We start from the raw sequence: 12500 nt of genomic DNA, 5'->3' as shown, positions 1-12500 counted from the left end.
AAAATGGCCGACTTACTTGTCTAGTAAGTACACGTGCATTGTTATCGTGGTTATCAGTGGCGTGATTTTGTAGTTACAGTATATGCAGGTGTTAAGATGTGACTGGTGGTGCAGGTAACGGTGCGTGATGTGTGAGTGTTGCTGTACTGATGTGATGGCTTGATTATTGGATGTTATGCATATAAGTGTTGTAACTCTCTCTCTCTCTCTCTCTCTCTCTCTCTCTCTCTCTCTCTCTCTCTCTCTCTCTCTCTCTCTCTCTCTCTCTCTCTCTCTCTCTCTGAAGTTACTTGTAACCAAACAAATTTTAATACCTCCTCCTCCTCCTCCTCCTCCTCCTCCTCCTCCTCCTCCTCCTCCTCCTCCTCCTCCTCCTCCTCCTCCTCCTCCTGCTACTACTACTACTACTACTACTACTACTACTACTACTACTACTACTACTACTACTACTACTACTACTGCCCTTTCAAATACACAATTAGCGTTGTATTACTCATATGCTTAGCCTTTTCCTATAATGTGATTCATGCATATCCTGTTTTGATAATACACATGTTGTCTCTGCATCCCTTTGTGTGTGTGTGTGAGAGAGAGAGAGAGAGAGAGAGAGAGAGAGAGAGAGAGAGAGAGAGAGAGAGAGAGAGAGAGAGAGAGAGAGAGGATGCAATGGTCAAGGAAAACTAGCGAAAGGAAAAAAGTAGGGAATACATAGAATCAATGAAAACAATAGACAGAATAAATGAGATAGCAGGTAAATAAGAAAGGATTGCTAAATAAGAGAGAAATAGAAGATAAACTAAACAAATAACACATATTACTAGATAAGAAATAAAAACTAAGGAAAAAGGTTAATGAATGGGGGCTATTAATACATAACTAATATAGAAAAAAAAAAGGAGGCAAACGAGGGAAATATATTAACACTTAAGAAACAAAGAGAGAGAGAGACAGGAAAAGATTGGGATAGAAAACGAACAAAAAAATAAATAAAAAGAGCATGTGAATAATGGAAAAAGAAAAAGGAGACTAAGCAAATACAGTAAATAAACAATGAATGTGGCGAAGTGGAATATACATTAATGATTTGAAGACTTAGATCGTCCTTGTTGTGATGAAGAGGAGAGGTTGACGAGGAGAAGAGGAGGAGGAGCAAGAAGAAGAAGAAGAAGGAAGAAGGTCACGTGAATATCCTGGAGTGGAGGTATTGCTGCCATTGGAGGAGGAGGAGGAGGAGGAGAGAAAAGAAGAAGAAGAAGAAAGATAAGGAGAGAGTGGCAAAGATAAGTGGAAGAGTGAAAGAAGAAGGAGGTGAAAGACAAAGAGCAGGAAGAGAGGAGGAAAATGATGAGAAGGGAAAAGGAGGAGGAGGAGGAGGAGGAGGAGGAGGAGGAGGAGGAGGAGGAGGAGGAGGAGGAAGAGGAGGAGGAGGAGAAGAAGAAGAAGAAGAAGAAGAAGAAGAAGAAGAAGAAGAAGAAGAAGAAGAAGAAGAAGAAGAAGAAGAAGAAGAAGAAGAAGAAGAAGAAGAAGAAGAAGAAGGATTCTCTCTCTCTCTCTCTCTCTCTCTCTCTCTCTCTCTCTCTCTCTCTCTCTCTCTCTCTCTCTCTCTCTCTCTCTCTCTCTCTCCTTATCGCTGACGAGAGGGTATGTTATCGGCTTTCCTTTATCACAATCATAACCACTGAGTCATCTGGGTGGAGTGGGCGGCAGGGCACGGAATGGGTGGCGAGGGGCGGCTGCGGGAGGATAAGGTGCAGGAGACTGGAGAGAGGGAGTGGTAGAGTGAATGAGAGGAGAATGATGACGATGAAGTAATAATAGTATCTTTATTTTGCATGTGGCTTATTCAGTTATTTTATGTTATCGTAGAGTTGGGGAGTATATCCTGAAACACTTCTGTCAGCATTTCTTTTACTTTCAAAAGGCTCTAGTTGAAGTGACACGGGTTTTCAAGGACGTTTTTACGGTTCCAGTGACAGATTTACAAGTTTCCTACATTATTAACAGGAGAAATACTCTTGGGAACTCAGCTAATTATCTCTGTGGCCTTTGAAAACAGTCGTGGTGAGAGGGTAAAGCGTTTCTTGATAAGGGATCGAGTCATACACCAGGAGAGGGAAATCTTATCATACTTATTGTCTTAAACTCTTTCACTGCCTCTTTTAAAACTGAGTCACTGATACGTAAAGCTTCCTGGCCATGATATTACCCTCTCTACGTCATAATGCAGCAGACACGATATGATTATGGTGCGTCAGTACAAAGAACAGTCAGAGTAAAAAAACAATTCTCATTTTTTCCTTTGACTGTTCTTTGTAGGATTTATAAAATGATCTACGTAGTGAAATATTCTTGTGGTATCAAAAACAAGGAAGAATATAAAGGAAAAAAAAAGCCTGATGACGTGACATTGAAAGAGTTAATTGTAGTACTAGTTGTAGTTGTAGTAGTAGTCGGTGTAGTAGTGGTAGTAGTAGTAGTAGTAGTAGTAGTAGTAGTAGTAGGCTAAAGAACAAAAAAATATATATATAATCTATGGCCTTTTTGTATTGTGCTAAGCTGACAGTGCAATACAACAACAACAACAACAACAACAACAACAACAACAACAACAACAACAACAACAACAACAACTACTACTACTACTACTACTACTACTACTACTACTACTACTACTACTACGACTACCACCACTACTACCACCATCAACCCACTCTCTCCCTCAGACCAGACACTGAGTGCCTTGTGTGGTTGGGAGGGAAGGGAAGCAAGGTAAAAAATATATAAAAGACTAAAAAAAAGGAAAAGGAAAAAAAAACTATAAAAAAACGCCATTGTAAAGGTGATTGGGTTTAGGGTGACAGGGAGTCGGGTGATTAACTCCTCTCCTCCCTCTCTCCCCTCTCCTCTCCCTCTTCCTTCTCACCTCTCCTTCCCTCTCCCCAGTCTTGCTTCTCACCTTCTCTCCTTCCCCTGCGAAGTATTTGGTTGCACCCTGGACGCCCCTCACCCCGCACCTGTCACCTGTGGGGGGTTGGGGGCAGAGACGCTCCAGGCTTCTCCTTTGGTGACCTTGTTGGGGGCAGGTGGAGGAGTAAGAGGAGGAGGAGGAGGGTGGGATAAAGAGAGAAAGATTGCATGTATTGGATAAGAGAGAGAGAGAGAGAGAGAGAGAGAGAGAGAGAGAGAGAGAGAGAGAGAGAGAGAGAGAGAGAGAGAGAGAGAGAGAGAGAGAGAGGGAGGAGCACACTATCTTGTAAACAGGCCTTCAGGTTACTATAGGAAAGCCAAGAGGAAGGAAAGGGAGAAAGAAATGAAGAAAGAAGAGGTTTCCCAGGGTGGTTTTCTTCCTACCTCTTACTCTTGATCTTCCTCTTCTATCACCCATTACCACCACCACCACCACTGTATACCATCCCTGCACCTCCCTCCCCCATCACCCAATCACCCTATCACCCCTTGACATCCCATCCCATCCCATCCTTCTGTCACCCATTTCCACCATCACCACCACCTCTCCTCATCACCCATTCCCCCTCAAGTCATCACCACCATCTTTGTCTCTCATCCCCCTTCACCCCTTCCCTTCCCACACACCTCTCCGTCAATGGAAATGAAGACCATGGGCTGTTTATTTTTCCTGGCATTGCTCGGGGTCATCTGGAGACATGGTAGCTTGTATTTCTGACGTGGGCGGGATCAGTCTGTATCGTGCCCGTCTCTGTGTACTGCAGTGTCTTGCCTTCTTGTTGTAGCGCTCCCTCGTGGTGTAGTGGTGGTGGCTGTAGTGTAAGAGGGTTTACGAAGGCTGTGTGTTGGTTTAGGGATGTTTAGGGAAGGTATAAGAGCTTCTGTGAGATTTTTTAGGTTTAATGAAACTTTTTGAAGGGTATATTAAGTTGGTGGATGGTTTAAGGTTTAATTTTAGGGTCAGATGCTGTGGGGGATGTTTCGGGTGGTGCGTGATGCTGTAGAGGTATTTGGGGGTGATGTGCGGTGTTGTAGAGGTGTTCAGGATTGTGTGATGCTGTAAGGGCTGCTTGGTGTGGTGCGTGATGTTGTAAGGGCTGCTTGGGGTCGTGCGTGATGCTGTAGGGGCTGTCTGGGGTTGCTGCAGTGGTGTTTAGGATGGTGTGTGATGCTGTAGGGATATTTGGGTTGATATGTGATGCTGTAGGATGGTTTGGGGAAAGTGTGTGGGGCTCGGAGTGTGTCAGGGTTGAAGGTGTGGTGTGGGTACGGAAGGTTGGTGCCTCATGGAGTGGATAGAGAAGGTATGACATGATCAGAGAGAGAGAGAGAGAGAGAGAGAGAGAGAGAGAGAGAGAGAGAGAGAGAGAGAGAGAGATGACGTGGTGGGGCAGTGGGGTGAGTGAGGTGTGTTATTCGGGGAGGGGTGGCAGCGAGGGAGGGCAGGGCAGGGGGATCGAGTGTTTAGCCTCAAGGCAACCGGATTCCTTGTGTGTATGAGGTGGCGGCAGCGACGGGTGGGGGGGGAGGGGGAACTGCATGTTAAAAGGAGGGATGGGGGGGAGGAGGACTAGGAGGAGGAGCGCGAGGGAGGAAGCAAGGGGTTTGGCTATGAAGGGTCGGTCGGGCAGGGAGGGAAGGAGGGAGGGAGACTGCTGACTGAGAAAGGGTAGGGAAGGAAGGAGGCGGTAGAGGAGGTGACGGCAAGAGAGAGAGGGGAGGAGTCTGCCTGGGGCGCGAGACTTGTTCGGCTGTAAAAGCAAACAAAAGCTGCTGAGAATTTCGATTTTCCTGTCGGTGGTAGTGGTGGTGGTGGTGGTGAGGGTGGTGGCGGCGCCTGAGTGCATGGGAGCAGAACAGTGGCGCCCCGTTGAGGGTTAATGCTGCTACAAGCCAGCCTCGTCCCTGCCCTCGCCGCCTCCTCACCTCCTCCCACGTGTTGTGACGCTGTAATTCATCCTCACGAAGGTGTCTGCGTGTAGGAGTTGCCAGTAGTAGTAGTAGTGGTAGTAGTAGTAGTAGTAGTAGTAGTAGTAGTAGTAGTAGTAGTAGTAGTTGTAATATTAGTAGTAGTACTTGATGGAATTGTAATATTTAGTAGTAGTAGTAGTAGTAGTAGTAGTTGTTGTTATTGTTGCTGTAATACTAGTTGTAATAGTACTAATAATATGTAGTGGTATTAATAGCAGTCCTGCCATTCTTTCTTTCACTCACTCATTCGCTCCTTCATTCATTCATTCATTCATTCATTCATTCATTCATTCCTTTATTAATTCATTCATTCCTTTATTCATTCACTCACTCAACACTTAACGAATGAGCGTCATGTACCGCGTCGCTAGTCCGTAAATCTTGTGTGAGAGCACACGAAGATGCGTGCTGGCTGCTCTTATGGCGCGGAGATGGAGGGAATGGGTGCGGGAGGAGGAGGAGGAGGAGGCGGCGGCGGCGGCGGCGGCGGCGGCGGCGGCGGCGGCGGCGACGGCGGGAGGAGGCGGGAGGAACACAAGGTAACTGAGCTTGTTGGTCCGTAACAAGATTACCTGCTTAAGTCAATTACACGACAAATCTTTGGTACTTATATGAAAGTGGGAGAGTTTAGGAACGAGGAGGAGGAGGAGGAGGAGGAGGAGGAGGAGGTGGATGCGGTAGTTAAATCTTGTGTTATCATAAATTCTCTCTCTCTCTCTCTCTCTCTCTCTCTCTCTCTCTCTCTCTCTCTCTCTCTCTCTCTCTCTCTCTCTCTCTCTCTCTCTCTCTCTCTCTCTCTCTCTCACACACACACACACACACACACACACACACACACACACACACCCCGCAGTCCACGCACACTCCCTGGTCATGTCGCCTCACACGCCGGGCATGTCAACGAATCGAATACAGGTCCGCTTCCTTTAACCTTTGATCATGCGTCGGAATACTGATGCTGCGGAGACACTCACTCATGCAGGGCCTCAGCTAAGTGCCTCAGCAACACACCCATTTAACAGCACAGTGACCGGGGAGGCAGCAGCAACATTACCTCCACTACCACCACCACCAGCACTCTTAACACCGCTCCCACCACCACCACCAGCAAGGGCAGCAGCGGCGTGCCTGAACCAGATAAGCGCGATATTAGTATGAGATGGCGCACTTCTGACTAATAGATAAAAACCTGGCGTAAAAAGTGGTTATCAGAACAAGCACTCAACCTTGATATACACACGCACTTGTACCTGCCTTGGTGTCGGCGCCGCCATGCTTCTCTCCCTCCCTCCCTTCCTCCCTCCTCTCCCTGCGTGATTTTGCGCCTCTCCCACCTGACGGCGAGGTACGCAGGCACAGGCATCTCATGTCATGCACCCGGCCAGGCCAGTCATGCTTTTCACTTGATCAGTCGTTTATCTCTTTGTTACTTGATGTTCTTCTCGGTGACCGCTGTGTGTGTGTGTGTGTGTGTGTGTGTGTGTGTGTGTGTGTGTGTGCGTGCGTGCATGTGCATGTAATCGTTCGTTGTTGACGCGGTTGTTGTTGGTCTTGCTTGGTAATGGATCTTACGTTGAGCTGCCGCATAAATAAGAACCACACAGGCCTTTTATTATGCAAGTCACCAGCTTCTGAACCGCGGGTGTGAGTGAGCGGCGGAAAAGTTGCCAGGCAAAATATTTGACTCTTCCCACGTAGCGGAGAATCAGGACGCCTCGGGAGCGAAACTGACCTCTTGTATTCTGAAACGCATCTGTTTTCCATTTTACTGAGCAGTATTGGGTGGCGAGCCTTTGAAGTGAGACCGTGAGTGGCGAAATGTAGTCAGGAAAATATGTAATGCTTTCGGTGTAGAATCAAGACGCCTCGGGAATTCAGCTAATCTTTTTACTTTTTTTCAAGCACATGTGTTTTCCATTTTACCGAGCCGCACTTCGTAGTTTTCATGCTTCTTCACGTATGTTGTACCAGCGCCTAGCTTCAAATTTCGGCGCCAAATTACATGGAGTAAGGTAACATACAAACACAGGCGACACGCAGGCCTGTGACTCGGACTCCATGACCACCTCCGGACCTCGATAGGGAACCAAATTAAACAGGCGAGGGTGAGGCACGAGTCGCTGGGTCACGGCACTCTGCACACGCCTTGCTTCGGGGCGTTACGGCGGGAGGTGGTCGTGTTCCGCCGCCCCACAGCACACAGCACTCGCCAGATTATTCCATTCACCGCCGGCCGGGTTTGAAGGTGAAGGCGAGCTAGGGACGGACCGCCACCAACCTTTGACCCGCGCCGGAAATCAACAGTGAGACGAGAGAACGCTGCAAGATTTCGTTACCTGATTGTTCAGCGCTACTTGCCTGTGTTACCTGGTCCCCTCGTTTCACCTGTTCTTCTCTCCGCACCTCACATGTTCTTCTCCACCTGTTTTCACTCCACCTCACTCTTTTTCTACCTATTCCCGCCTCTTGCATGCCACTCCACTTTATCCTTCCTTTTCATCACTATCCTTCTCATACACCCTGCTCCATCCTGCTCTTCCCTTCCCACCTTGATCCGCACCATTCCACCTTCTCTTTCCATTCCTACCCACTTCATACACCCCGCTCCACACCGCACTTCCTACCTTACCTGTCTCGCACCATTCCACCTTCCCTTTCAATCTTACATCATGCACCGCGCCCCACACCACTCTCCGTTTCCCAGCCTACCAGCCCGCGCCACCCCGCCCTTCACCTCTCAATGCTTCCCAGTCCACCTCGCATAAACATTCACCGCACCCTAATCCACCGCGTTCCTGTTCCTCACCTTGTACCTCTTGGCCAACCTGTCCTTCCTGTCTGTCCCTTTCTGTCCCACCCTGAAGGAATCTCGCCCTGGCTGACCCTCAGTACTCAGGGTCTCATTAATGCCCTTTTCACCTCACGCAGCGTCTCTCTCTCTCTCTCTCTCTCTCTCTCTCTCTCTCTCTCTCTCTCTCTCTCTCTCTCTCTCTCTCTCTCTCTCTCTCTCTCTCTCTCTCTCTCTCTCTCTCTCCACCTCAAGGCCTCAAACTGCAGCAGGAATGTCCCCACCTTTCTCCTCTCCTCCCCACTGCTTTCCTCCGTGCCTTCCCTGTCCACCCCCACTCTCCCATCTCTGCCGCATCCCCAACATTGATCCCGCCATACTCAATCAGGTACGGAATATGAATAACGAATGAGTGATGGACCCAAACACGGGGTTTTTTGAAAGTGCGCGGCGGTGGGCGGGAAGTGGCTGGTGGGGAGGGGTATATAGCTTGCATAGGATGGCTTCGGGGTAGGGAGGGGAGGTAGATGGTATGAGATTTCAAGGGAGGGTGTGTGATAGGATTCCTCCTCCTCCTCCTCCTCCTCCTAGACTGCCTGAGGAAGTTGAAGGTCCCAGAGGAAGTATAAATAGCAGCAGGAGTCACGTGAGCGAGGCTTTCCTTCTGACGGGAGATCGCGGGACACACCAGGGCGGGGCGGGTCGGGTCAGGTGCGGCGGGGTGGTGCGGGGCGTGGGGGGTTAGTCAGGTGGAGTCAGGGCACACGTGGACGGGCATGTCAAGCGTGGTATCAAGTAACGGGTGCGTCTCTCTCTCTCTCTCTCTCTCTCTCTCTCTCTCTCTCTCTCTCTCTCTCTCTCTCTCTCTCTCTCTCTCTCTCTCTCTCTCTCTCTCTCTCTCTCGGTGACCTGGTTTGCTTTCTTTGTCTTCCGCCAAGTCAGGTCAGACTAAAGCCGCGCATGTATGTTTTATTTATCTATTTGTTTATTATGTATTCAATGTTTTAATTTTGTATTCATTTACGTATTATTTTAGGTCACTCTTTAATTACATGTTTTTATGTATTTATTTTTTTTACGTAAGCGGCGTGAGAGTGGTATGGTACAAATAAATTATAATAGTAATGTTAAAAGCCACAACTTACACAAGAAGATCGAGATTTATTCAAACTTTCAAAAGCCAGGAGTTGTAAGTTCCCGCAGTTAACTCATCCAAGTCACTCGTATGAATGAACCCTTGCAGTGCTGCTTGTGAGACATGAAAAAGAATCCGGCAGTGTAAAAGTTAGGAAAATACATGAGCAGGGTACAAGGGGGAAAAAAAAAAGGGGGGAGCTACAAAATAGGAGGGAAATATGGAAAACAAAAGTAAAAGTAAAAGTGTGAGACATGGTTCGTTCATCACAAGTCACTCTGAAATATTTCCTATCACCATACACCCATATATAAAACAGCATACGGCTATACACTACTCCCTTTCTCTTTATTACGGGCGCCTGTAAAGATCATGTACTGTACTGTGCTTCTAGTGTTGCGACTCATATCACAGTGAAAGGGTTAACTGTCTCATATTGCCATCAGTACTTGAAGGGTTAAGCTAAACGCCTTGGGTAGTTACTGTATTGTGATGGAAAAGTATTTTATAGATGTTTCCTTCCCCGCTTCCCTCCCACCACCCCCACCGATGAAAAGTGAGTGATAATAGATTCTCATGTTAATTAGGGAAAGTTTTCAGCGTGTGGCGTGTTAGCAATGTTCATGTTCGTTAAGTGAATTAGTAAAGACATAATGTAAATATAATGTTAGGAAATTTAGTAAAGACGTAGTGTCGGTTAGTAAAAGTGGTGGTGATGGTGGTGGTGAGGGTGCAACGGAATGGTTCTGCTCGTTGTGGTGGTTATGGTGGTGATGGTGGTGGGGAGTTAGGGTATGGTAGGTTATGTGATGTTGTGTTAGGTTATTTTGAGGGTGGTGGTAGTGGTGGTGGTGGTGGTGGTGGTGTTGAGTTAGGTTAAGTTAGGTTGTGGTTGTAGTGATGGTGATGGTTGTGGTGGTGGTGGTGGTGGTGGTGGTGGTGGTGGTGAGGCAGCGCGTCGTGGAAGTTCTGGGGAGGAGTCCCAGATCTGTATCATGATGAATGGACGAGTATGCCAGCACGTCTGACGGCGCCACGCTCCTCCTCCTCCTCGTCCTGAGCGTGGCGCGGCGAAGAAGGCGAAGACTATCAGGATGACCCAACGCGAATGGTGACGTCACAAAGGTCAGGCGCCCCGTGACGTACACAAAGGTCATCAGTGCTACAAAGGCCAGACACGTCCCGCCATTAGCGTGACAAAGACACACACACACACACACACACACACACACACACACACACACACACACACACACACACACACACACACACACACACACACACACACACCACAGTTACAAAGCCAGAAATTTGCCTGGGAAGTTGCTGTGTTTGGGAGTCTGCCTTGAGGCGCCCCGTGAGCCGCCCTTCCGCCCCTCGCCACGCCCCGCCCAGCCTGACGTGACACGGCTCTCGGGGTCCTGTGTGGATAACCCGCTTAGGAAACTTCCCTTACCGTTTTTCCTTCCCTCACACCACCGCCCTATAACTCTGGTCCCAAGGTCTCTCACATCAGCCCAGTAACCTTCATCCTGGCCACATCTCTTCACCCCTAACCTAAGCTAACCTAACGTAACCCAGCCATCATCCTCGCCCCACCTTTCCACCCCCTACCGTGCCCCTGCTCGTACTACAAACTCCCTCCCTTCATTCCCTCCACCATCCTGTTCTCCTCCTCCTCCTCCTCCTCCTCCTCCTCCTCCTCCTCCTCCTCCTCCTCCTCCTCCTCCTCGTAAAGGCCTGATCGATCCTTGGTCTCTGTGGTGAGCCTCGCAGGGCCCCGCGTCGCTCCTCCATGCCTTGACAGTCACTTCAGTAAAAAAGGATGCATGCCGCCCTTGCACCGGGCCGCCTCGTCTCCCGCAGGATGGCCCTCGTAGGACTCTACCCAAAGGCTCCTCCAGGACTTCTTATTTCCGCCCCTCGTGACGTTATCACTCCTGCTGGTGAGGCCGCGGGAAGGAATTCTGTCAGCCGCCCGTCACCTGCCCGTCATCCACGCCTCTCCCGCCGTCCTCCACGTCATCTGTCTGTTATCCTCCCGTCCTACGCCAGTTATCACTTCTTCCATCCTGCCAGTCTCTCCTCCCGCCTTCAATTCTCCAGATTTTTTGGTCTCCTTTCTTGTCCTCCTCCTCCACCTCCTAACCCTCACCCCACGCAGTTCCTCTTCCCGCACCGTTCACTCTTCCTATATATCGCCTCCCCCTTCCCATCCTCCTCCCCTTCCCTTTCCCATCACCCGCATAGCTCTTCCCCCCCCCACACATGCTCTTACTCCCTCCCTCCCCGCAGGAACAGGTGCCCACGTGCCGCCTCACTGGTTCAGGTGTGTCGGTACCTGTGATGGGGAATGAAGGAGGAGTAGGAGGAGGAGGAGAGGGAGGAGGGGTGATCAAGGCGGCGTCCTTGTGATGATTCTTCTCTCTCTCTCTCTCTCTCTCTCTCTCTCTCTCTCTCTCTCTCTCTCTCTCTCTCTCTCTCTCTCTCTCTCTCTCTCTCTCTCTCTCTAGTGTGTCCAGCCGCTCAGCACACCGACCCCGTTTCTTTCTTCCTTTGTGTCTTTTTTTATTATTATTTTTCTTTTGCAATCATTCCCTCTTTTTTTCTTCTTGCACTGTTTGCTTAGTTATTTTTGCTCTCTATCCCCTTCACCTTCCTCCATTCCTCCTCCTCCTCCTCCTCCTCCTCCTCCTCCTCCTCCTCCTCCTCCTCCTCCTCCTCCTCCTCCTCCGCCACTCACTCTTCACCCTTCATTGCTTTCCTGTCTCTTTTATTTCAATTTTTCTCACTCCCTCACTTCCTCTGCGTCGTGGGATATTGCCTTTGTTTTTCTTCCTCGTTCTTTCTTCCTTTTATCTCCCGTCCTCCTCCTCCTCCTCCTCCTCCTCCTCCTCCTCCTCCTCCTCCTCCTCCTCCTCCTCCTCCTCCTCGTGTCCTGGCAAGCCTGGGTGTGGCGATAACTGTTCCTCTTTATCACCGACTGTCTCTTGTGGTCATCTGGCTCCCTTTTGTTCTCCTCCTCCTCCTCCTCCTCCTCCTCCTCATCCTCCTCCTCCTCTTCTCTTCTATTATCTTCTCTTCTCTTCTTTTCTCTTCTCTTCCTCCTCGTAAATCTTGCATCTACTTATTTCTTTCCTCTTTCTTCATCTCTTCCTAACATTCTCTCTCTCTCTCTCTCTCTCTCTCTCTCTCTCTCTCTCTCTCTCTCTCTCTCTCTCTCTCTCTCTCTCTCTCTCTCTCTCTCTCTCTCTCTCTCTCTCAGAATTGCTACAGTTACCGCCGCTACAAAGGACTTTCGGCTAATCAAAGCTTCATTTACCTTCCCCACCTTCCCCCAACCCCCAACCACGTCCATTCAGCTCTCTCTCTCTCTCTCTCTCTCTCTCTCTCTCTCTCTCTCTCTCTCTCTCTCTCTCTCTCTCTCTCTCTCTCTCTCTCTCTCTCTCTCTCTCTCTCTCTCTCTCTCTCTCTCTCTCTCTCTATTTTTTATCTCACCATTACTGTTCCTTTCTGTGTGTGTGTGTGTGTGTGTGTGTGTGTGTGTGTGTGTGTGTGTGTGTGTGTGTGTGTGTGTGTGTGTGTGTACAGGTCATTAGGTTATCCAGCGTACCCTTCCATGTATATGTGCATGTCTGT

The 12500-nt window shown here is 49.0% G+C and overlaps 1 protein-coding gene across 3 annotated transcripts in view; it reads left to right on the top strand.

Annotated features, from left to right (window-relative positions):
• Window positions 1-12500, top strand: part of LOC135102979 (uncharacterized) — a 109046-nt gene that overhangs the window by 32292 nt on the left and 64254 nt on the right. The window lies entirely within an intron of this gene.

Source organism: Scylla paramamosain, chromosome 8, assembly GCF_035594125.1.
Source record: "Scylla paramamosain isolate STU-SP2022 chromosome 8, ASM3559412v1, whole genome shotgun sequence".
In the NCBI taxonomy this organism is placed as follows: Eukaryota; Metazoa; Arthropoda; class Malacostraca; order Decapoda; family Portunidae; genus Scylla; species Scylla paramamosain.
The sequence above is the reverse complement of the archived record's forward strand: the minus strand, read 5'-3'. Positions and strand labels throughout refer to the sequence as shown.